General features: G+C 47.7%; 1 protein-coding gene and 1 non-coding gene across 3 annotated transcripts in view; both read right to left on the reverse strand.

Moving 5' to 3' along the window:
* Elf4 (E74 like ETS transcription factor 4) overlaps positions 1-11047 on the reverse strand; it is a 59938-nt gene extending 48891 nt beyond the window's left edge. The window contains exon 1 of one of the 2 annotated variants that reach the window (XM_045140554.1): positions 11024-11047. The gene's annotated coding sequence lies outside the window, so the exon portion shown is untranslated. Of the gene's footprint in view, positions 1-10718; positions 10837-11023 lie in introns of those variants that run through there. The other variant, XM_045140553.1, reaches the window with a different exon arrangement.
* A 6965-nt stretch (positions 11048-18012) lies between these two features.
* On the reverse strand, positions 18013-18116 carry LOC123456866. Its single transcript, XR_006634739.1, has one exon. It is a non-coding gene; the product is annotated as a U6 spliceosomal RNA (small nuclear RNA).
* Positions 18117-26467: the final 8351 nt, after the last annotated feature.

Consider the following 26467-nt stretch of genomic DNA (forward strand, 5'->3'; position numbering starts at 1 on the left):
AGAGGACCGGAAATTCAGATCCTTGCTACTCAGTAAATGCCCATAAATGCTGGGAGGCATGGCAGCCACGTGTAATCCCAGCACACAGGAAGCAGAGACAGGGAATCTTCAGCAAACTGCCTCTCTAGACTAGCCCGATCAGAGAGCTCTGGGCTCCAGTGTAAGACCCTGCTTCAGTAAAATAAAGAGGAGAGTGATTGAGGAGGACACCCAATATCAACCTCTGGCCTCCACACATGCACCCCACACACACATACACTTAAAGGCACACCATTCAAGTGCATGCAATAAATAAATTAAAGGAAGGAAGGGAAAAAATAATTGAAACCAAACTATTTTAAAGAACGTACACTTCACCAAAGAAGATCTACAGATGACAAATAAGTACATGAAAAAATGGGCAACATTGTCAGTTATGAGGGTAGTGTAAATTAAAGCTATAAGGCAATGCTATCGCACACTGATTGGAATGGCTGAAAGTGAGTCCACCTATACCCAGTGTTGATGAAGAACAACTTTAACACTTTACCCCCTACTGGAGGGAATGTATAAAGATATATACAATTGGTATATCCACTTAGAAAAACAATTTAATAGGTTCTATTTTTATTTTTAAAATATCATTTATTTATTTGACAGCAGAGAGAGATAGAAGAGAAACAGAGACATTGGGAACTTTGCATATTTGGCTTTTATGTACTGGAGAATTGAACTGTGATCATTATGCTTTGCAGGCAACCACCTTAACAGCTGAGCCATCTCTCCAGCCCTTGTCTGTTTTTTGAGGCATGGATCTCTAGCCCAGGCTGACTTGGAACTTCCTCTGTAGCTCAGGCTAGCCTCAAACTCACAGCAATCCTCCTACCTCAGCCTCCCAAAGTGCTGGGATTATAAGCATGAGCCACCACACCCAGTTCACAATAGTTTCTTTCAAAAGGGGAAGCTGGGCTGGAGAGACTGCCTAGTTGTTAAGGTGCTTGCCTGTGAAACCTAAGAACTTATGTTCAAATCTCCAGGTCCCACATAGCAAGTTGCAGTGACACAAGTATGCAATGTTGCATATGCGCCACAAGGGGGCGCACATGTCTGGCGTTCGTTCACAGCGGGCTAAAGATTCTGGCATGTCCATTCTCCCTTTCTCTCTCTCTCTCTGTTTCTCAAAATAAAAATAATTTAAAAAATTATAAGTGGAACCTTCACTACTATATGATCCAGTCCTCTCCTAGCTATTTAACCAATAGAAAATGGAGTATACAGCCATAAAAAAATGTACAAGGATGTTCACAGCAACTTTGCAAAAGTTAAAAAGTAGAAAAAAGGCTGGGCATGGTGGCACATGCCTTTAATCCCAGCACTTGGGAGGCAGAGGTAGGAGGATTGCTGTGAGTTCGAGGCCACCCTGAGACTACATAGTGAATTCCAGGTCAGCCTGAGCTAGAGTGAGACCCTACGTCAACAGTCCCCCAAATAAAAAACCCCAAGAGAATTGTTTATCCTTTCATCAGCTGATGGACATGTGATGTTTTTCTAGGTTTTTGTTGTTGTTGTTGTTGTTGTTGAGGTAGGGTCTCACTCTAGCTCAGGCTAACCTGGAATTCACTATGTAGTCTCAGGGTGGCCATGAATTCACGGCAATCCTCCTACCTCTGCCTCCCAAGCGCTGGGATTAAAGGCATATGACACCACGCCTGGCTTTTCTTTTCTTTTTTTTTGTTCTTTTTTTTTTTTGAAACAATGCATATTTTATCCAAACAATGGAGTGCTACTTTGCAATAAGAAGACTGGAACACTGACATATATAAAAATAAGGATGAATTTTAAAACAAATAGGTAGAATGAGAGAAGCCAAATCAGAAAAGACTACATGCTATATGATTCCAATTACATAAAACTTTAAAAATGCAAACTAATCTATAGTGACAGAAAGCAGAACAACAGTTGCCTTGGGATAGGAGGCAGGATTGCCAAGGGGCACAAGGAAACTTTCTGGGAGTGATGCATATGTTCCCTCACTTGATTGTGGTGATGGTTTCACGGGTATATACAAATGTCAAATACTATCAGATTGTACACTTGGAAATATGTGCCGTTTATTATACATCAATATGACTTCAATAAAGCTGTTAAACAAAAAGAAAGAAAAAGGGCTCCAGATTGAACCAAATAACAATCACCATGAGGGCAATAGCAGTATGCATAACAGCAAACATTTACTGTGGTTATGTCATCATGTGACATTATGTGACTTCACCATGTAATGTTACTTTGCAGTAGCTATATAAACAAAAGGATCCATGACCCCATGTTCTCCTAGAATATACATTTCTTCTTTATTTATTGTTTTATTTGAGAGCGACTGACAGAGAAAGAAAGAGACACATAGACAGAGAATGGGCACGCCTGGGCCTCTAGCCACTGCAAAGAACTCCAGACGCGTGCGCCCCCTTGTGCATCTGGCTAATGTGGGTCCTGGGGAATTGAGCCTCAAACTGAAGTCCTTAGGCTTCACAGGCAAGCGCTTAACCGCCAAGCCATCTCTCCAGCCCTAGAACATACATTTCTTGATGTCAGTGCAGTTAGATTCTGAACTTTGGGACTTATCATGCTTCCTGATTGTGGTGGGCTTATGCTGGTTATCCACCCCGCCCCATCACTCTCTTTCCAGTGTTATTGTCTGAACCTGGAATGCCCCTAGAACACAGCCAATGGTATCTCTTTCCTCTTTTGAAAGGGCATCTTTCATCTATAGCCATACCACCCTGAACTCACCCGACCTCATCTGACAGGGCATCTTCTGCCTCACCTCCAGGAAGCCTTCCCCAATGAGGCCAAGAGAAGAAAAATCTTTCTCTACTCAAGCCACCAGATGCTTCTTCATACAATCTACAAATATGAAGCGTTCCCTCCTGCTACAGGGTTGAGAATAGCATGCACATCCCTGCAGCTCTAGGATGGGGCTTGGAACCTTTTAAGCAGAGGGCTAAGTCTATTTTTTGCCAGGAGTAGAAATTGGTGTGACGCCAAGAAAGTGGTCACTTCATTAAGCAGGGGCTTTCTACCCATAGATTCTTAGACTTCAAAAGAACTGAACTAGGAGGAATTTAGGGGGTAAAAAAGACAGATTATCTCCTCAGGGCTTCATCTCAGTACCTCCGAGTTATCAAGTCATCAGGACTTTGGAGAGGTGAAAAGGAATCATCCACCCTCCCTTCTCTAAGGCATAGCTGTTCTAACCTGAAGGATGGGAGTCAAAGGACAGGGTAGACAATCCATGGCTAGTTCCATTTACCCTGGGCTCCGGTCCCAGTGGGTGGTCTTGGACTCCTCAAGCAGGCACAACCTGTGCAACACCAAATGGGACCTCCGAGCCACCTGAGAGGCCTTGGGAAAAGTGCAATGCTCCCCAGCCCCAAAGGTCTTCTAAGAAAAAGCGGTGTCCCAGCCTCAAGCCAAAGCCTCTGGGCATTTGCCTAGAAGGCACCCATCATCTATGCTAACCAAAAAGCAGGGATGGGGGGAGGGGGGCGGGACACAAGCTGAGCTGTGATAAGCACTGGTTGACCAAGTGGCTTCCAGAATTCTACCCTCCGGAGGCAACAACATGCTGATGATTGCTAAATAGACCCCAAGGGTAGAATGTTATGCCTCCTCTCCAAGGAACAAACTTCCTCTGATTCCCTTTCCTTCCTCCCTCCCTTTCTTTCTTTCTTTAATTGTTTTTGCTTATTTTTATTTATTTATTTGAAGAGAGAGAGAGAATGGGCGCACCAGAGCTCCCAGCCACTGCAAAGGAACTCCAGACGCGTGCACCCCCTTGTGCATCTGGCTAATGTGGGTTCTGAGGAGTCAAGCCTCGAACCGGGGTCCTTAGGCTTCACAGGCGAGCGCTTAACCACTAAGCCATCTCTCCAGCCCTCTTTCTTTCTTTTTCCTTTCCTTTTTCTTTTTTGATTTTTCGAGGTAGGGTCTTGCTCAAGCCCAGGCTGATCTGGAATTCACTATGTAGTCTCAGGGTGGCCTCATACTCATGGCAATTCTACCTCTGCCTCCCAAGTGCTGTGAGTAAAGGTGTACGCCATGCCTGGTCTTCTTTTTTAATATATTTTTTATTTTTATTTATTTATTTATGTGACAGAGAAAGAGGGAGAGAGAGAGAGAGAATGAATGGGCATGCCAGGGCCTTCAGCCACTGCAAATGAACTGCAGACACGAGCGCCCCCTTGTGCATCTGGCTAACGTGGGTCCTGGGGAATTGAACCTGGGTCCTTTGGCTTTGCAGGCAAACACCTTAACCTCAAAACCATCCCTCCAGCCGCTGGCCTTCTTTTCTTAAAACAAGGTTTCATTTTGTAGCTTAGGCGGACCTGGAACACGCTATGTAGGACAGACAAACCTTAAACCCTCAGTTCTCTTTCTTCAGCCTTCTAAGTGTTGGGAGGCCAGGGATGCACTATCGTACCCAGTCCATCTCTTCTAATTTCTGTAGTGAATGATATTTTTCAAGACTCAAGATAAAAATGGCAAGGGCAGAAACATGGTAGTATTACAAATATTGAAAGCTTGAGTTGCACTCTTTATGTCAGCATTCCCTACTACTCAGAATGATTTAATAGATCACACACACACACACACACACACACACACACACACTTCTTCCACACCCCTTCCTAATCCTTTGTGATAGCAGAGTTAACAAAAAACAGCTAACAGAAAAATCTGGGAATTCTCCCTCTGAGTTTCAGGAATGGGTGTGGCATACCCTGCCAACATTGCCAGAGAGGTGGTTGATCCCAGGAACCTGGTAAAGTCAGGGGGTTGTGAAGGGGAAAAGATAACAACAGCAGCAACAATACTGGCCACAGGACTAATGGTACTAGCAGTGAACACTTACTAGGTAGCTACTGTGTGGTAGACAATATGCAAAGTGGCTAAGTGGCTCATATACATTATTCTTTCATTTAAGCCTAACTGTAGCACTGTGAAGTGGACACGGAGAGCCAGACTGGTTAACTAGTCCCTAGTCACACACCCAGAACATGGCAGGTCTGGGATAGGAATGCAGAGAGCCTCTGCTCTCCTCTGAGAAGGGTACTGGGTCAACTTGGAAGAGGGCAGGAAGCTTTCCGAAGGGAAGATGGATTGAGAGACAGGAAGTGCCGGCCCTGGGACAAGAAAATGGCCTGTACAGAGGTGGAAACCCAAGACAAAGCTTGCTCAATCCGGACCACCTGTTTCACGTCTTGCTTCTTGTTAGCCTCTTTGAGAAATGTTCCAGGACTTTCCCATGCAGGCTCTGCTGCAGGAAACACCCTTGTCTGCTACCTGAGCCTCCTCCTCACCCCGGGAGCAGGCTCGGTCTCTGCCAAGAGACTAACTGTAGGACACAATTTCCCAGCCAAAAAAGCATGGTATTCTGGTATGCCCCTTAGGTGTTGAAATGTGCTAGAATGAGGCAAAGCAAGAAGCCGGGCGTGGTGGCGCACGCCTTTCACCCCAGCACTGGGGAAGCTGAGGTATGAGGATCGCCATGAGGCCAGCGTGAGACTACACAGTGAATTTCAGGTCAACCTGGACTCAAGCAAGACCCTACCTTGAAAAACCAAAAAAAAAAAAAAAGGCAGCGAGAGGAAAACTGATGAGTGTGTGTGTGGCCGGAGGAGCGGGCAGTTTGGGTGTTTTCACCCAATTAAATATAACAAGGGCCAAGTCACCCTTCCCACCAAGCAATGGGAAACACACACAAAAAAACATTAAAACAAATATGTGACATGCCCTTGGTGGTCTGGGCAGAAACATGTAGGGCTCTCTAGCTCCCAGCTGGCTGGGGTGGGGGGGAAATAGTACTTATGAATATCTCTGCCTTCCCTTTGAACCTCCAGGCAACCAGAAACGTCTCAAAAGGTGGGGAAAGGTAGGACTGAAGCAGCCCATGTGGCCTATGAACACTTGTGGCATGTCAACTTTGGTGTCGCCTCCCTGTCTCCTCCCCACCTCCCGCCCCCAGCGCCTGTGTGTTGAAGGGGTGTGGTTCAAAATGAAATCCTCTCAGCTTGGGTGGCAGGGAAGCCTGGCCACCCTTTTGTGTCTTATCAATACAGGCTGGGCTCACTGTCTGGGCCCACCACTTTGTATGTTCTGAAGTGGAGATCGAGGTTTGCACACAGCCACCCACACTCACTGACCTGCTCTTTTATGTGACATGCATTTACCAAACAATCATCCAGGCTCCGAAGGTCAGTATGTGGCCAGGGAATAGAGAGAAAAGCATCTTTTCTCCCTTTTCTGCCCAGCCAAGTCTCCCCCTCACTGCCTCCGCCCCCTTTCAAGGTCTAGCTCTCGCCCACATCCCTCACAAAGCTTTCCCTCCCTCCTCTAGCTGCTGCTGACCTCAGAGTCCTGGCCGTGTTGGCCTCTGCTCCAAGGAGCACAATTAGCACCTGACCAGCCCCTGGCCTGGCTGCTTGTCCTCGCCTCTGATTGTTTCAGTGTCTTAGTCATCTCTGCCCCACCACCTCCTTCCCTTCTTGGCTCCCCCACAGCTCATATCACGCATTGGGCACACAGTAGGTGTTAATAAATGTCTGTTGAATTGAAACTCAGCAGCCCCTATGAGGTCAGAGCCCTCATAAGCACCTCGACCAGCAGTTTCTTGGCAACCAGAGCTGGGGCCCCGAGCTACAGGGCATTAACAGCGCAGTCGCTATTACAGGACACACGAGGCTCAGCAGCCAGAGATTTACAGGCAGGTTGGTGTTGATGAGAAAAGTCCCTGACCCCTAGGAAAGCGCCCATGGGATTCTGGGTATCTTGCACACGTTTCCTTTCTCCCCTGCAGAACTAGTTTTCAGTCTGAGAAAAGGGAATAATTGACAGTGAAGTCTTTGCAGTACACTGTGAGTGGTGGCGCAAGGCTTTAATCCTAGCACTGCGGAGAGAGGCTGAGGTGGAAGGATTGTCGAGTTCAAGGCCAGCCTGCGCTACAGAGCAAGTCCCAGGTTAATCTGGGCTAGAGTGAGTCCCTATCAGAAAGAAAGAAAGAAAGAAAGAAAGAAAGAGAGAGAGAGAGAGAGAGAGAGAGAGAGAGAAAGAAAGAAAGAAGGAAAGAAGGAAGGAAGGAAGGAGCCGGGCGTGGTGGCAAATGCCTTTAATCCCAGCACTCAGGAGACAGAGGTAGGTAGGAGGATCGCCATGAGTTCGAGGCCACCCTGAGAATACAGAGTGAATTCCAGGTCAGCCTGAGCTAGAGTGAAACCCTACCTCGAAAAAACAAAAAAGAAAGAAAGAAAGAAGGAAAGAAAAATAAAGAGAGAGAGAGAGGGAGGAAGGGAGGAAGAAAAGAGAGAAAGATGGCTAAGGAAGGAAGGAAGGAAAGAGAGAAAGATGATTAAGACATTTGCCAGCTAAGCCTAACAACATGGGTTCCATTCCCCAGTACCTACATAAAACCAGATGCCCATAGTGGTACATGTATCTGGAATTCGTTTGCAGTGGCTAAAGGCCCTGGCATGCCCATTCATGTCCCCCCACACACACCCTGACGTGCTTGCAAATGAATTTTAAAAAAAAGTAGGGAGGGAGGGAGGGAAGAGAGAGCAACCAAGGCTAGGTTGGTGTATGCCCAGGCCTGAGAGAAGGCTACCCAAGACCCTTCCTGATTTACTAGTGGATCCCATGGACATGCAGGGGGTACGCCATGACCCTCCAGGGAATTTAGTGGGTGTCTAGAAGGGGTCCTAAGTAGTGATATTTTGCCTGAACAATGAGTTAATTACATGTTGAATGTCTATCTATCTTCCCTCCACATTCCTCCAAACCCTAGAGCAGGCTTAGGTGGTCAGATGGCATCCACCCAAGAGCCTAGCTAAGGATGGAGAACCTCCAGTCTGAGTTGTCCAGCTCCCTACACTGGTTAAGGGATATGAGACTGGATTTGAATTATGGTAGCTGGGGCTGGGGATATAGCTCAATTGGTAAGAGTGTTTAGCCAGCATGCACGAAGCCCTGGGTTCAATCCCCAACACAAAAAAAAAAACTAGGTGTGGGGATACATGCCCGTAATCCCAACACTTGGGAAGTAGAAGTTGGAGGCAGACAGGAGAACAGGAGATAGGAGTTCTAGCGAGTCCCAATACAACTTGGGCTAAATGAGACCCCATCTCAACAAAAACATGATATTTATAGGGATGACTTATCCGATTTCTCTGGATCCCTCTTACCACCCCTCCCCAGCCCACATCAGAAAGTATGTACAAACCTGAAAGGCAGGTGGCATCTTTTTTTCTTTAATTTTTTGTTTATTATTTATTTATTTATTTATTTGAGAGCAACAGAGAGAGAAAGAAGCAGATAGATAAAGAAAGAATGGGCGTGGCAGGGACTCCAGCCACTGCAAACCAACTCCAGAAACATGTGCCCCCTTGTGCATCTAGCTTACGTGGGTCCTGGGGAATCGAGCCTTGAACCGGGGTCCTCAAGCTTCAAAGGCAAGCACTTAACCACTAAGCCATTCTTGAGCCCTAGGTAGCATCTTTTTCATAGCATATTTCCCTTGCTGCCACTTCACTGGGGCCCAGCACACCAGTTCCCAGCAAATGTTTAGGCACTAGATTAAACAGCATCACAAGGCAGTTCCTGCATGTCATGTGCCACACACTGTTCTAATAAGCAGCTTATGTACATTAATGTATTTGATCTTCACATCAAATTTACAAAGTAGGTCTCTTTTGCCAGATAAGGAAACTGAGGCATACAGCTGACTGAGCGCACATGACTATTAAATGAGAAAGCTGGAGTTTCAACTTTGACGGGTTGGCTCTAAGGACTGGAGGTAGAATGGGAAAGTTGGAGATGGCAAGACCAAGCTCAAGAGAAGAAGGTTTCCTTGGAAAGCAATGCCCTCGGCCTGGCTGGTTGGGCCTTTTTGGTACCAAAGCCCCAAGCTTTGCAGAATTAGGGGATTTTTTAATATCCGACCAATCAGGCCCATGGGGCCTCATTTTTAGGTCCCAATGTATGTCATAGAAGACCAAAGCCACTGTGCCATCACTTAGCAGTAGATGAAGGGGGTGGATTTTAGGGTTCCCAGCTTGTCCAGGGATGGACACCAGTTTCTGAGTAACCAGGGAGCAAACAGGGAGGAATGCCAGGCATACTTGCAAACAAGTCACTCCTGCGTACAGTAAGAGGTTGGGTGACAGTGGCAACATGGAGCCTGCTTCATGGTCCCTCTCCACACAAGAGATCATGGACTTTGAAACCAGTTCCAGGGACACCCACATGCTAGGGTGCATTTTTCCCACACCAACTCTAGGTCATTCTTGATAATGTTCAGATACCTCCAGAGAGCTTCCGCTAGTCTTTTTTTTTTTTTCCCCACAGTGGGTGCACTGAATTAATGGTCGAGAGAGCACTTTCTAACCAAAAATAATCCTGGGTAACTAATTGTAAAGGATTGGCATTCTTGCTGGGCATACATATCCCCCGGACATTTTCAGCGCCAACGTGTCCTGTCTCCCCAAAGGGGATAGATACATACATTCCCCTCACCTTCCAGCATCCAGGCATTCAGGCTAGGGGTCAGGTCCCAATGGGTTGAGTTCCTAATGGGCGTGCCCACCAGCTGTTGGGGCCAGCAGTGATGGCTCAGACCCAGGGGTGGTGACCTCACTTCCGCTCCTACCTCCTCAGAACTCCTCCCATTTGAGGCCCCACCAGGCCAAAATCGAGAAGTCCAAGGTTAACTGTTCCTCCCCACTTTAAGAGCTAATTAAAATGATTAGCTACAATGAACTGTCAAACATTAACCAGAAGAAGCTGCAGGACCAGACAGGCCTCTATCTCGGGCAGAGGGATGAGGGGCAGGAATCAAGGGCCATCAAGTCCCTCAACCTAGGGTGTGGTGGTGGTTGGGGGCACCAGAGAAAGCCTGGCTGAGCCAAGGTGCCAAGGGGTCGAAAGGTGACTCTGGTAAGAAGGCTATGTCCCAGGCCCGTGGACCCGCGGAAAAGGCAGCCGCCGGAAAGGGGTGCCTCAGAGGGGCCAGGAATTTATAAAAGCGGCTCTAAGCGCAGCAGCCCCCCCAAACCTCCAACCAAAGTCCGACGCTGGCGTCAGGGAACCCCGCTCTATGCCACTGCTGACTCCCCTCGGTAATGTCAGGGGAGGGAACAGAGAGGCGGGAGAGCCGCGGAGAGCGGGAACGCGGGAGCGGGAAGGCTGACGGCTGGCTCACACGGAAACTCCAGTCCCTGCCAAGAGGTCTCTATTTTGGCAATTCAGTTCTCCAAGTCAGAGGTTTACGTGTGTGCGTGCGTGAGACCCTAAGGCGCCCAGCCACAGAAGCCCTGGGGGCCACCCGCTCAATCTAGAAAGCCTCGCCAGAGTTGGTTCAACCTCGCGTCCTCCTCGGCGCTGAGATTTGGAGGCCCTTTGCTGTCATGATTGGCCCTTCCACGGGACCCAGGCTGCTCCGAGCTCCAGAAAACTGCCTCTCTACCTCCGTGCACCCAGTCGATCCTACTTTGAGTCCGGGATTGGGAGCCCTACTTCCCCAACACACACGCGGCGGAGCGAGGCGAGGGCGGCACTCCCCAAACCAAGGCTCTCGCACCCTTCCCCGGGCCCCCAATCCAACTCTGGGGCCCGGCGCCCCGGGTTTCGCCCTCAGGCAAACTTTTCGAGGTCTCCGTGAGCTCCAAGAAACGGAGCCATCGACGTACCTGAGGTCGATCGATGTACCGGCGGGGTTTGGCCGCCGGGGCTTGCCAAGGTCGGTAGCCGTGGTCCCCTCCCCGTTCCAGGGACCGAGAGGCGGGTCCCCACCCCCGCCGGCTCGCCTGCTCAGCCTCGGCAGCGGGGCCGGGCAAGTGGCGCCCGGAGCTCGGCGCCGGGGAAAGGAGAAGTGGAAGTTGAGCGCGGCGGCCGGACTGTCCCCGCGGCTGCCGGGGCCGCCGTCCCCCGCCCTCTTTCCCTCCCTCTTTCCTCCGGGCCCGCCTGGCCCCGCCGCTCCGCGCCCGTGACTCACCTCGGCGCCGGGGCAGGCTGGTCCGGGCGGGCGGGCGGGCGGGCGAGGCGCAGGGCTCTCCCACACGTCGCGCCGCCAATGGCAAGTTGGAGGGCGAGATGCGAATACCAGGTGAGACGGCGGCGCCCCGAATACAAGCGGCTCGGGGTCGGGGTGGACACTAGGGGGCCTGGGTGGGCGCCGGGAAGGGCCGGGGCCGGGCCGGGCCGAGGGAGAGGGCGGCGGGGCGCCCGGGGACGGAGGGCACGAGCCAGCGGAGACCTAGGCTGAGACGACCGAACGAAAGGGGAAATCGCGTTAGAGACACACGTCCCCGCAGGCGGCGGCTAGGGCGGGCGCGAAAGAGGCTGGGCGGGAGGGAGGGAAGAGCCGGAGGGAGGGACCGACGGGAGGGACCGCGGGCGGGCGGGCGGGCGGGCGGGCGGGGTGGAGGAGGGAGCGAGGGAGGGGCGAGGCATCTCAGTGGAAACAGCGCCCCTCCACCCCCAGCCCCGCCGCGGTCGCCAGCACGGCAGGGAGAGCCGTGCCAGGGGCCCTCGCCGGCTCGCTTTCCCCCTCGCGGCTTGCTCACCCCAGGGGGGGACTGTGAGGACAGAGCTCCTGCGGCGCTCACGTCTCACGCCGCTCCCTCCTCTGCTCGCCATCGGTGGCCCCCGAGGCCCTTAGCTGCAACCAGGCCCTTCTCAGCGGGAAACCCCACGCTGTATCTCCCAGAGAAATCCATTCCCTGGGGGACTCTGCCAGGCGGAGTCCAGAAACCTCGGCCTACGCACTGCACTCACTCCAAGCCTTTAGCCCCTGCCCCGTATTTCACATTTTCAAGCTTCTGGCGGTGACGGAATCAGGTAGCCCAGCAGCGGGGAAGGCCAGGAGCTGGCCAGAGGGTACCATTTGTAAGTTAAACCAGGCCAATGCTAGGGAAGTCCACGTCTCCTTTGTGGGATAGACCTGGAAGATAAGAAAAGCAGGGAGGGCTGGAGAAATGGCTCAGCGATTAAGACGCTTGCCTGCAAAGCCCAACAACCACAGTTTGATTCTCCAGTAGCAAAGCCTAACAGCCCCGGTTCGATTCTCCAGTACCCACTTACAGCCAGATGCACAAAGTGGCGCATGTGTCTGGAGTTCCTTTGCAGTGGCTGGAGGCCATGGCGTGCCCATTCTCCTCTATTTCTCTCTGCTTGCAAATAAATAAGTAAGGTTTTAAAAAGTAGGGCGAGGGACTGACACAGCAGGTGGAAAGACAGCCCAAATACGGTGCTGGGAGAAAGAAAGCCCATTACTCCATCCTTCTCAACGCCAAATATAAGCTGTTATACTTAAATGTCCACTTGATCATGTCCCCTCTTAGTCCCTTTTCTGAGCTGTCTCAGCATCCATATCAGCCCCTACCTGCTCCTGCAGCTAGGAGGCCTTGAGAGGGAATTTCCTGGGAATTGTCATTTCTTACAGCTCTGCATGGCCTGAAGGAGAGCCATAGCCAGACTTAGGCTTGGCAGAAAGCAGCTAACAGGGCCCCAGGGGAGAAGGGCCCTTCGAGGGGGAGCGGGGGTGGCCAAAGGGCCAGCAGTTCAAGGACCTGCTCAATCACCCCCATCTGCCTGCTTCATCAGCCTTGGGAAAGATGAAAGATGATCCTTCACACAGGGCTGGTGGTAGATGACAACAGCAAAGGCAGCTGTAGATTACAGGTCCACAGTGGAAAAAAAAAAAAAAATCTAGTGCCTAGACTAGGCACTAGACCAGGATCCCCATAACCAAGTCCCTGAAACAAACACCAAGAACAAATCTCAGTCTCTCTCTTTCTCCCTTGTGTGTGTATATCATGTGTATTTATGAGTGCAGGAGGGTGTATATGGACAGAGAACAGCTTCAGGTGTGGGTTCTCACCTTCCGCCTTCCACCTTGGTTGAGGTGTGGTCTCTCTCTGTTCGCTGCTGCATTTGCCAGGCTAGCTGGCCCTCGAGCTTCAGGGCCATTCTCCTGTCTCTGTCTCCCTTCTTACCATACATGTGCTTGGAATTACAGAAGTTTATATTACAACTTTTATGTACTCATTTCAGTGAGCCATCTCCCCAAACTTCCACTACTTTTACTTTTTCTTTTCTTTTCTTTTTTTTTTTTTTTTTTTTTTTTGAGATAGGGTCTCACTCTAGCAGAGGCTGACCTGAAATTCACTATGAAGTCTCAGGGTGGCCTCGAACTCATAGCGATCCTCTTACCTCTGCCTCCCAAGTGCTGGGATTCAAGACATGTGCCACCATGCCCGGCGTCCACTACTTTTTCTTTTACAAATGGGCACACTCAGCCAGATGTGGTGGCACGTGTCTTGAATCCCAGCGCTCAGGAGACTGAGGTAGGAGGATCACTGTGAGTTCAAGGACAACCTAGAACTACAGAGTTCCATGTCAGCCTGGGCTACAATGAGACCCTACCTCAAAAAAGAAAGACCTGGGGCTGGAGGGATGGTTTAGCGGTTAAGGTGTTTGCCTGCAAAGCCAAAGGACCCAGGTTCTATTCCCCAGGACCCACATTAGCCAGATGCACAAAGTGGCACATGCATCTGGAGTTCACTTGCAGTGGCTGCAGGCCCTGGTGCACCCATTCTCTCTCTCTCTCTCTCTCTCTCTTTTTCTCTAAAGAATATATTTTTTTATTATTTATTTATTTATTTATTTGAGAGCGACAGACACAGAGAGAAAGACAGATAGAGGGAGAGAGAGAGAATGGGCGAGCCAGGGCTTCCAGCCTCTGCAAATGAACTCCAGATGCGTGCGCCCCCTTGTGCATCTGGCTAACGTGGGACCTGGGGAACCGAGCCTCGAACCGGGGTCCTTAGGCTTCACAGGCAAGCGCTTAACAGCTAAGCCACCTCTCCAGCCCAAGAATATTTTTTTTAAAAAAAAGAGCTGGCCTGGTGTGGTGGCACACGCCTTTAGTCCCAGCACTGGAGAGGCAGAGGTAGGAGGATCACCATGAATTCGAGGCCACCCTGAGACTACATATTGAATTCCAGATCAGCCTGAGCTAGATTGAGACCCTACCTTGAAAAAAAAAGGGGGGGCTGGAGAAATGGCTTAGCGGTTAAGCGCTTGCCTGTGAAGCCTAAGGACCCCGGTTCGAGGCTCGGTTCCTCAGGTCCCACGTTAGCCAGATACACAAGGGGGCGCACGCGTCTGGGGTTCGTTTGCAGTGGCTGGAGGCCCTGGCGCGCCCATTCCCTCTCTCTCTCTATGTGCCTCTGTCTCTCTCTGTCACTCTCAAATAAATAAAAAAATAAAATAAAATAAAATTTTTTTTTTTTTTTAAAAAAAGAGCTGAGTGTGGTGGTGCATGCTTTTAATCCCAGCACTCGGAAGGCAAAGGTAGGGGTTTCGCTGAGAGTTCAGTTCAAGGCCATCCCTGAGATTACATTGTGAATTCTAGGTCACCTTGAGCTACAGTGAGACCCTACCTTGGAAAACTGAAAAAACAAGAAAGAAAGAAGGAAGGAAAGAAAGAAGAAAGAAAGAAAGAAAGAAAGAAAGAAAGAAAGAAAGAAAGAAAGAAAGAAAGGGAGGAAAGAAAGAAAAGAAAGAAAGAAAGAAGGAAAGAAAAAGAAAAGGAAGAAAGAGAGAGAGGGCATCCTCTCCTTGGAGGATTCCATGTCCTGGAGAAACACATCTCTGTTATTTTGTGTGTGAAGCTTTCATGTCAAGTTTGTAGTAGGTCCCAGAAATTGTCAAAATGCGCTAATGGACACACACACACACACACATTCCCGTTTCACTAAGGTCTCTACCATCAGACACACCTGGGTTCCTAGTCCAGCCCCATTTACCAGCTATGTGACTTTGGGTATGTCATTAAAGACTGTGAGTCTTGTGCTTTCCTTAGGTAAACACTGGAGATAGTAAGAACCACCCTCACAAAGCCATGATGAGAACTAAATAAGGTAACCTATTGATCTATGGCAATACCTGGTGCCTGGTAAGCCCTCAATAACTGTCGACTATCTTCAGCATCTTCATTCCCATTTTGCTTTCTCCACCCAGCTATTAGAAGAAAATGTAGCAGGGCTAGGGCAGAAGTTACTGAGGACTAATAGTGGATGCCTCCTGTGAGTGTATGTGGCTCCAACCAAGGCTGAAGCCTCAAGGCAGAGCCTGAGGCAAGCTCCTCCTCTTGGGAAGGGCAGGGAAAGAGGTCAGTAATGTGGACCACTCAGTGACTGGCCATATTGCTTCCCAGTGACTTGCAGCCCACAGCTTGTGGGAATCCTATAAATTCCCACCTTTGCTAGCTGTTCAGCTCCATGATCTGAGAGTCGAGATCAATGTAAACCTTACTTCCCTTGATGAAAATCTTATGCCTACAGTCATGAGCCAGCCAGGAGCTAACTACCTGGATGACCTACCAGGCTGCCCTTCCCCATGATCTTGCCAACCCTTTCCCACCTGGCTCCAGATATTCTCTTTGAGTAAGTGCCCTACCAGGTGGGGCCAGCCAGACTGAGATCACCACTCTCCCGAGGACAGTCACTGTCTCTGGCAAACAGCTCATTCCCTGACTTGGCAGGAATTCCCCTACTCCTATGTTGCGGGTGGATGCCTTGGCTGAGCCATCCAGCAGTGCCATCTTAGCCTCTCCTTCCTCCCTTTCTCACTACTTGCCTTTCCTGACTGGCCGTTTTGAATGCCTCAGAATCTGGGTCCTACCAGAAGCTGAGGGACCTCTCGGTTGCTCCCAGAATGTATAGGCCCAACTCTACTGTTATATGTTCATCTTACCTTTCCACTTTCACAACTACCTGAGCCCCTTTTAGTCTCTCCTCCTCTTCTTCTTCCTCTCCTCCTCCTTATTTTGTTTTGTCAAGGCATCACACTCTGTAGTCCCAGGCTGGCCTTGAATTCACAGCAACCCTCCTAACTCAGCCTCCTCTGTAGTGCTAGGATTAAAGGCACACACAACCATGACTGGTTCCTTTCTTTCTTTTTTCTTTCTCTTCTCTCTCTCTCTCTCTCTCTCTCTCTCTCTCTTTTTTTTTTTTTTTTTTTGGTTTTTCAAGGTAGGGTCTCACTGTAGCTCAAGCTGACCTGGAATTCCCTCTGTAGTCTCAGGGTGGCCTCGAACTCACAGCAAACCTCCTATCTCTGCTTTCCGAGTGCTGGGATTAAAGACATGCGCCGCCATGCCCAGCGTTTTCTTTCTTTGTAATCTTTGTGTGTGTGTGTATGTATGGGAGATATATGCGTGTATGTGTGCACTCAAGTGAGTATGGAGCCGGGCATGGTGGCGCATGCCTTTAATCCCAGCACTCGGGAGGCAGAGGTAGGAGGATTGCTGTGAGTTCGAGGCCATCCTGAGACTACAGAGGGAATTCCAGGTCAGCCTGGGCTAGAGTGAGACCCTGCCTCGAAAAATCAAAAAAAATAAAATAAAATCAACTAAGTGCGTATGGGTGTGTGTATACTATAGCACATGAGGGGAGGTCAGAAGACATCCCTTTTTGGGGGGTGGGGGCAGTATTTCAAGGTAAGGTTTCACTCTAGCCCAGGCTGACCTGGGATTCACTATGTAGTCTCAGGGTGGTCTTGACCTCATGGCGATCCTCCTACCTCTGCCTCCTGAGTGCTGGGATTAAAGGTGCGCATTGCCAAGCCCAGTGCCTTCCACCCCATTTGAGCCAGGGTCTCTTGTTTAACACTGCATAGGCCTGGCTAATTGACCCATGAGCTTTCAGGATTCTTTGTCTCCACCTTCCATCCTAGGTGCTACAGCTGAGGCCCCAGTGGCCAGATTTACCTGTGTTCTAAGGATCCAAACTCAGGTCATCATGCTTGAACAGCAAGCATTTTACCCCCTCAACCAGCTCCATGCCCCCTCTTTGTCTTCTTTTTATATTCTATTATTTATTTGCACTGAGAGAGAGAGAAAGAGAGAGAGAGAAAGGGAGGGGGAGACAAAGAATGAGAATAGGCACTCCAGGGCCTCCTGCCACTTTATTTATTTATTTATTTTGATTTTTCGAGGTAGGGTTTCACTCTAACCGAGGCCGGCCTGGAATTCACTATGTAGTCTCAGGATGGCCTCGAACTCACGACAATCCTCTTACCTCTGCCTCCTGAGTGCTGGGATGACAGGTATGCATCACCATGCCTGGCCTCTCTCCTGCCACTTCACAAACTTCAGATTCCTGCTCCATTTTGAGCATCTGGTTTTATGTGAGTACTGGGGAATCAAACCCAGGCCATCAAGTTTTGCAAGAAAGTACCTTTAACCACTGAGTGATCTCTCTTTCCTTCTTTCTTTCTTTCTTTTTTCAGTTTTAGAGGTAGGGTTTCACTCTAGTCCAGGATGACCTGGAATTCGCTATGTAATTTCAGGCTGGCCTTGAACTCATGGCAGTCCTCCTACCTCTGCCTCCCAAGTGCTGGGATTAAAGGCATGTGCCACCATGCCTGGCTCTTTTTTATTGACAACTTCCATAATTATAAACAATAAACCATGATAACTCTCCCCCATCACTTTTCCCTTCACAACTCTACTCTCCATCATATCCCTTCCCCCTATCAGTCTCTCTTTTATTTTTATTTATTTATTTTTATTTTAGAGATAGCTAGTGCAAGAGAGAGAGAGAGAGAATTGGAGTGCCAGGGCCTCAGCCACTAAAATCGAACTCCAAATGCTTGCACCACCTGGTGGGTATGTGTGACCCTGCACATACCTCAATTTTGTGCATCTGGCTTTCATAGGATCTGGAGAGTTGAACATGGGTCCCTAGGCTTCCAAGACAAGTGCCTTACCCACTAAGCCATCTCTCCAGTCTAGTCTTTCTTTTATTTTGATGTCATCGTCTTTTCCTCCTATTATGAGTGTCTTGTGTAGGTAGTGCCAGGCACTGCAAGGTCATGGACATCCAGGATACTGTGTATCTGGAAGAGTGTATTGTAAGGAGTCCTACCCTTCCTTTGGCTCTTACATTCTTTCCTCCACCTCTTCTGCATCTTCTTTTAAATATGGAATGCTTCATGAATGTGTATGTCATCCTTGCACAGGGGCCATGCTAATCTCTGTATCATTCCAATGTTAGTATATGTACTGCAAAAATGAGCATGCTGTCTTCTATTAAAGAAAAATTAGCTTACCATATGTCCCAGCTATAGCACTCCTAGGCATATATCATCTCATTTCTTTAGAGATACTTGCTCAACCATGTTTATTGCTGCTCAATTCACAATAGCTGGGAAACGGAACCAGCCTAGATGTCCTTCAACTGATGAGTGGATAATGAAGATATGGCACATTTATACAATGGAGTTCTACTCAGTGGTAAAGAAAAATGAAGTTATGAAATTCGCAGGAAAATGGATGGATCTGGAAAGGATTATACTAAGTGAGCTAACCCAGGCTGAGAAAGCCAAGTGTCACATGGTGTCTCTCATATGTGGATCCTAGCTACAGATGACTGGACTTCTGTGTGAGTAGGAAGAAAAGTTAGTAGCAAAGGCCAGTAAGCTAGAAAAGAGATATAAAGAGAAGAGAAAGGAAGGGAGGGAGATACTTAATACGATGGTATTGTGTGTGTATGTACGTATGTATGTATATATACATATGTACGTGTGTGTGTGTGTGTGTGTGTGTGTGTGTGTGTGTGTGTGTTTGTTGAAGAATAGATTAATGGGGGGCTAAAAGGCCCAAGTGAGGTCAGGGGAAGAGATTGAGTAAAGGAAAAGTGGAGGGAGGGCTAATCAAAATCTAAGAGGATATAAATAAATCATATGGAAACCTACTTTTTTGGACAATGGAACACTCAGGAGCCACAGATTGTTGCTAGAAAATTTTCAGTGCCGGGGATGGGATACCTTCCCAGTGAGTTGTTGGCCAGGGAGGTCCCTGATGCCCCCAAAACATTATAGGTCATTGCTGAGGTCCTTGGTTTCCCACCAGGGATAGATGGTAAGACCCTATTGCTGAAGACTCCACATACTTGGGCTGCATGGCCACTGAGAAATCCTGCTGGAACTGAGATGATAACCTCATCCATGTAAACCAGCTGACAGAAAGCTGGAAGAAGCCATTCTGCATGCGCTTCAATGGGAGAGAGAGAAATCACCAGTGAAGATGCTCAACAGTGGACACTGCAAGCCTTATATTTGGCCAGCCAGGCCAAATGACCCAACAGGTACAATAGTGGTATGACTGTCATGGTGGAACCTAACTGCCCTCTAATTGGACTGGAGGCCTTCTCCATGGGAGGGAATACATCCCTGGTACTGAAAACTTAAAACAGAAGTAGTCATGAGCCCTAGGGGTGTAACATCTGCTGCTTTCTGGCTAAATGTATATACTATGCTTATCAAACTGCCCAGTAAGCACTTCTCTCAATGTTCATATCTATATATTAATGCTACTTTCACTTATAGATAGAGAACCTTCTCTTTTCAGATGGCAGTGACCTTGGGATGACTCAGAAGACATCATGATGCTGGGAAGAAGTGACAGGAGTGCTCAGCACTGCAATATCTCTATCACACCTTCCAAGGCTCAAGGTCTATTGCAGAAGGGATGGCGGAAAGAATGTAAGAGCCAAAGGAAGGGTAGGACTCCTTACAACATGCTCCCCTCAGACACAAAATGGTCTGGATATCCATGACCTCACAGTTCATGACACTACCTACACAAGACCATCATAATAGGAGGAAACTATCATGACATTAAAATAAAAGACTGATTGAGAGGGGGGAGGGTATATGATGGAGAATGGAGTTTCAAAGGAGAAAGTGGGGAAAGGGAGGGCATTACCATGGGATATTGTTTACAATCATGGAAGTTGTTAATACAAAAAACTGAAGAAGAAGAAAAAAGAAAAATTAGCTTGGTATGGTGGCACATGCCTTTGATCCCAGTACTCGAGAAGCAGAGGTCGAAGAATTGCTGTGAGTTTGCAGCCATCCTGAGTTAATTTCAAGGGTGAGACCCTACCTCGATAAAAAAAAAAAAAATCCATCCATCTATCTATCTATCTATCTATCTATCTATCTATCTATCTATCTATCTATCGATGGGCTGGAGAGATGCCTTAGCAGTTAAGGCACTTGCCTGCAAAGCCAAAGGACCCAGGTTCAATTTCCCAGGACCCATGTAAACCAGATGCACAAGGTGGTGCATGCATCTGGAATTCATCTTCAGTGGCTGAAGGCCCTGGTGCACCAATTCTCTCTCTATCTGCCTCTGTCCCTCTCTCTCTCAAATGAATAAAAATAAATTTAAGATGTTTGTTTTAAAAATAAAAATAATAAAAATTTTAACATGAATCCTGGCGTGGTGGCACACACCTTTAATCCCAGCACTCAGGAGGCAGGAGTAGGAGGATTGCCATGAGTCAAGGCCACCCTGAGACTACATAGTGAATTCCAGGTCAGCCTGGGCTAGAACGAAATCCTACCTCAAAAACAAAAAAATAAAAAAATAACCAAAAAAACAAAACAACAACAACAAAAAAGATTATTTAAGGGCTAGAGAGATTGTTCAGTAGTTAAAGATGCTTGCTTGGAAAGCCTGATCCACAGTCCTGGTTTGATTCCTCAGTTCCCATATAAAGCTAGATGTACAAAGTGACACATACATCTGGAGTTCATTTGCATCAGCGGAAGCCCCTGGTATGTCCATTCACTCTCTCCCCCTCATTCTCTCTCTTTTGGATTTTAGAGGTAGGGTCTCACTCTAGTCCAGACTGACCTGGAATTCACTATGTAGTCTCAGGGTGGCCAAGAATTCATGGCAATCCTCCTGCCTCTGCCTCTTGAGTGCTGAGATTAAAGGTTTCTGCCACTATGCTCAGCCCCCTGTCTCCTTTCTAGGTAGGGTCTCACTCTAGCTCAGGCTGACCTGGAATTCACTCTGCAGTCTCAGGGTGGCCTCGAACTCACAGTGATCCTTCTACTTCTGCCTCCCAAGTGCTGGGATTAAAGGAGTGTGTGTGGCTCTTTCTTTCTTTCTTTCTTTCTTTCTTTCTTTCTTTCTTTCTTTCTTTCTTTCTTTCTTTCTTTTCCTTCCTTTCTTTTCTTTCTTTTTTTTTTGTCTTTTGAGGTAGGGTCTCACTTCAGCCCAGGCTGACCTGGAATTCACTATGGAGTCTCAGGGTGGCCTCGAACTCACGGCAATCCTCCTACCTCTACCTCCTGAGTGCTGGGATTAAAGGCGTGCACCACCACACCCGGCTCTTTCTTCCTTTCTTTTTGGTTTTTCAAGGTAGAGTCTCATTGTAGCTCAGCCTGATCTGGAATTCACTATGTAGTTTCAGAGTGGCCTCAAATTCACGGCAATCCTTGTACCACTGCTTCCTGAGTGCTGGGATTAAAGGTTTGTGCTACCATGCTCGGCGCTGTCTCCTTTCTTTTTTAAATGTGTTTATTAGACAGAAAGAGAAAGAGAGAATGGGTGCACCAGGGCATCCAGCCACTGCAAATGAAATCCAGATGCGTGCACCCCCTTGTGTATCTGGCTAATGTGGGTCCTGGACAATTGAACCTGGGTCCTTTGGTTTTGCAGGCAAGTGCCTTAACCACTAAGCCATCCCTCCAGCCCCATTTCTTTTTTTATGCTGTCTCCTTTCTTAAGCAGTGCCATATAGCCCATTTTCTTCTGAAATCACCCCAGGTTCTTTGGGGATAACATGGCTGGTTGCTTCTCTCCCTCATTTAACCCCTTGACCTCACTGAATTCTATTCAAACTGTTCAAACCTGTGGCCCAAACAAAATACCACAATTCCACAGATACATGCTTAAAAAGTTGCTGATCAATCAGACCTTTAGAAGGACAGGAATATTCAAAAGTGGGGAGAGGCATTATGGTTTCAAAGGAATTTTCCCATTCTAAGGCTGAGAAAGCCCTATAATCCTTAAATAAAGACAGCCTTCATCCTTTAGTTGTATACCCTAACCAGTTTTATTGTTACTGGGCTTCCATACTAAGGCATAGATAACCAAATTGCAGACAGAAATCTTGATGTCCTGGATTGTGGCTAATCAATATAAGGAGTGTTTTTCTTTTTTTCCTAAAACACATAGCTCCAAAATCAAGTTCCCAGGGATAGATAACACCAACTTTCTCCTTCTTGGATGGCTAGTTGGCTATCTGCTGCTGTGGCTCATTTTCAGGTTGGAAAGTTGGTAGTAACTTTGCTGAGCATGGTGTTCATCTGGAAGTCATCTTCTTTGGTTGGGAAGAATGCCTGTCAGGGGCTCTTAGAAAGGCACTTGGGGGCTGAAGAGATGGCTTAGCAGTTAAGGCACTTGTCTGCAAAGCCAAAGGACCTTGGTTTGATTCCCCAGGACCCACGTAAGCCAGATGCACAAAGTGACGCATGCCTCTGGAGTTCATTTGCAGTGGCTGGAGGCCCTGGAGCGCCCATTCTCTCTTTCTCCCTCTCTCTCGCTCTCTCTATCTGTGTGTGTGTGTGTGTGTGTGTGTGTCTGCATCTTTCTCTAAAATAAATAAAATATATTAAAAAAAAAAAGAAAGCCATTTGGTTCCATGCAGAGTTCTATGACTGATGCCATAGTTCAGTGGGTAAAGTGTTTAGCAAGTATGAGGACCTGAGTTTAGCCCCCAAATCCCATCTAAACATTCAGGTGTGGGAAGCACTTGTAATTCCAGAGCTGAGTAGGCAGAAAGAACTCACTGACCAGCCAGCCAGTCTACCCTAACTTTTGAGCTTTAGGCAGATAAGAGACCCTATCATAAAAACATGGAGTGAAGCCGGGAATGGTGGCGCACGCCTTTAATCCCAGCACTCGGGAGGCAGAGGTGGGAGGATCGCCGGGAGTTCAAGGCCACCCTGAGACTCCATAGTGAATTCCAGGTCAGCCTGAGCTAGAGTGAGACCCTACCTCGAAAAAAAAAAAAAAAGATGGAGTGCCCTGCCAGGCGTAGTGGTGCATGCCTTTAATCCCAGCACTTAGGATGCTGAGATAGGAAGATTGCTGTGAATTCAAGGGCAGACTGAGAATACAGAGTGAATGCCAGGTCATTCAGAGGAAAACCCTGCCTCGGAAAAAAAAAAAAAAAAGATGGAGTGATACTCAAGGTACTCAACTTTGTTCTCTGGCCTTTGTGTGCACCCATACACACAGGCACACACACATACATTACAAAATTAATAGAGAGCTGGAGAGATTGCCTAGTGGTTAAGGCACTTGCCTGCAAACCCAAAGGACTCAGGTTCAATTCTTCAGCACCCAAATAAAAGCAGATGCACAAGGTGGCATATGCATCTGGAATTCCCTCCTCATTCTCTCTCTCAAATAAATAAACAAAATAAACTATTCTTTAAAAACTTTAAAAAATTGGGTTGGAGAGACAGTTTAGTGGTTAAGCGCTTGCTTGTGAAGCCTAAAAACCCCGGTTCGAGGCTTGATTCCCCAGGACCCACATTAGCTAGATGCACAAGGGGGCGCATGCATCTGGAGTTCATTTGCAGTGGCTGGAAGCCCTGGCATGCCCATTCTCTCTCGCTCTCTATCTGCCTCTTTCTCTCTCTGTCTGTCACTCTCAAATAAGTAAATAAAAATAAACAAAAAAAAATTTAAACTTTAAAAAATGGATAGGAAGCCGAGCATGGTAGTGTACACCTTTAATCCCAGCACTCTAGAGGCCAAGGTAGGAGGATCACTGTGAGTTTGAAGCCCGTCTGGGACTACAAGGTGAGTTCCAAGTCATCCTGGGCTAGAGTAAAACCCTACCTTGAAAACAAACAAATTAATAGAGGGCCAAAGAGATGGCTCAGTGCTTAAAAGCACTTCCTGTGCCAGCATGAGAGCCTAAGAAGGCCCTAGAGACCATGGGAGTTTGATACCCAGGATCCACATGAACAGCGGTCCATGGCCACACATGTCTGTAACCCCAGTACTTTGAGGAGCAGACACTGGAGAATTGCCAGGGCTCGTGATAAAAATGGCAAGCTCCATAGTCAGTAAGAGACTCAGGCTCAGTTAGTAACAGGCAGAAGAGCAATGGAGGGGGATACCTGACATTCTCCTCCCACGAATGCAGGTGAGCACACCCCCAACATAGATAAGCACATGGGGCACTGTGTGGGCATATACATGTGCACATACCACACACCACATCACACAACAAAACATTAAAAAAATAATAGGAAGCCAGTCATGGTGGTGTACACCTTTAATCCCAGCATTCTGAAGGCAGAGGTAGGAGGATGGCTATGAGTTTGAGGCCAGTCTGAGACTACACAGTGAATTCCAGATCAGCCTGAGCTAGAGTGAGACCCTATCTTGAAAAACAAACAAAAACAAATTCAGAGGGGCTGGAGAGATGGCTTAGTGGTTAAGGCAGTTGTCTGCACAGCCAAAGGACCCAGGTTTGATTCCCCAGGACCCACATAAGCCAGATGCACAAGGTGGTACATATGTCTGGACTTTGTTTGCAGTGGCTAGAAACCCTGTTGTGCCCATTCTCTCTCTCTCTCACTCTCACTTTCTCTTTATCTGCCTCTCTCTAATAAGTAAATGTTAAAGAAAAAGAATTTTTTCAGTGCCAGGGAGGGGATACCTTCCAGTGAGTTGTTGGCCAAGGAGGTCCCTGATGCCCCCAAAATATTATAGGCCATTGCTGAGGCCCTTGGTTTCCCACCAGGAATAGATGGTAAGACCCTATTGCTAAAGACTCCACATACTTAGGCTGCAAGGCCACTGAGAAATCCTGCTGGAACTGAGATGATAACCTCCTCCATGCAGACCAGCTGACAGAAAGCTGAAAGAAGCCATTCTACATGCACTTCAATGGGAGAAAGAGAAATCACCAGTGAAGATACTCAACAGTGGACACTGCAAGCCTTATAATTGGCCAGCCAGGACAAATGAGTCAATGGGTGCAATAGTGGAACATCTGTCATGGTGGAAACCAACTGCCCTCTAATTGGACTGAAGGCGTGATCCATGGGATGGAATATATCCCTGATACTAAAAACTTAAAACAGAAGTAGTCATGAGCCCTAGGGGTGTAACATCTGCTGCTTTCTGGCTAAATGTATATACTATGCTTATCAAACTGCCCAGTAAGCACTTCTCTCAATGTTCATATCTATATATTAATGCTACTTTCACTTATAGATAGAGAACCTTCTCTTTTCAGATGGCAGTGACCTTGGGATGACTCAGAAGGCATCATGGTGCTGGGAAGAAGTGACAGGAGTGCTCAGCACTGCAATATCTCTATCACACCTTCCAAGGCTCAAGGTCTATTGCAGAAGGGGTGGCGGAAAGAATGTAAGAGCCAAAGGAAGGGTAGGACTCCTTACAACATGCTCCCCCCAGACACAAAATGGTCTGGATATCCATGACCTCACAGTTCATGACACTGCCTACTCAAAATCATCATAAGAGGAGGAAAAGATCATGACATCAAAATAAAAGACTGATTGAGAGGGGGAGGGGATATGATGGAGAGTGGAGTTTCAAAGGGGAAAGTTGGGGGAGCGAGGGCATTATCATGGGATATTGTTTATAATCATGGAAGTTGTTAATAAAAAATTTGAAAAGAAAAAATAATTTTAAAAAAAGTTTTAAAAATTAAAAATAATAATTCAGAGGAAGCTAGGCATGGTGGCACACACCTTTAATCCCAGCACTTGGAAGGCAGTCATAGGGGGATCACAGTGAGTTTGTGGCCAGCCTGAGACTATATAGTGAATTCCAGGTCAGCCTGGGCTAGAAATAGAACCTACCTCAAAAAAATGGGGGGTGGAGCTGGAGAGATGGCTTAGCGGATAAGGCACTTGCCTGCAAAGCCAAGGAACCCAGATTCAATTCCCCAGGAAGCCAGATGTATAGGTGATGCATGTGTCTGGGGTTCATTTGCAGTTGTTGGTGTGCCCCTGGTATTCCCATTCTCTCTCTCTTTCTCTCTCTCTCTCTTTGTCTCTTTCTAGCTGCCTCTTTCCCTCTTAAATAAATAAAATATTTTTTAAAACCCAAATACACACACACACACACACACACACACACACACACACACACACACACATATACATGTATGTATGTATGTATATATATGTATATACATATATGTTTTCCAGGACAGGTAATGGGGATATGGCTCAGCAGTTAAAGGTGCTTGCTTGCAAAGCCTGATGGCCTAGGTTCGATTCCCCCGTAAAGCCAGATGCACAACGTGGCACATGCGTCTGGAGTTCATTTGCAGTGGGAAGAGGCCCAGGTGTGCCCATTCTCTTTCTCTCTGCTTATTAACAAATACAAATATTAAAAAAAACAAACCTTCAGAGTAATACCGAGGCTCACTTCTTGGTGGGTATGACAGGAGCTTCAGAGGCTGCTAAAGGGAGAGTACAGCCTCATAGTTGATGCAACCACCTTGAGTTGGCATTCAGAATGTCAACCCCAAACAATGGCTCTTAGGAAGTACTGCCCCTGCTGTACTCACAT

Source organism: Jaculus jaculus, chromosome X, assembly GCF_020740685.1.
Source record: "Jaculus jaculus isolate mJacJac1 chromosome X, mJacJac1.mat.Y.cur, whole genome shotgun sequence".
NCBI classification, from domain to species: Eukaryota; Metazoa; Chordata; class Mammalia; order Rodentia; family Dipodidae; genus Jaculus; species Jaculus jaculus.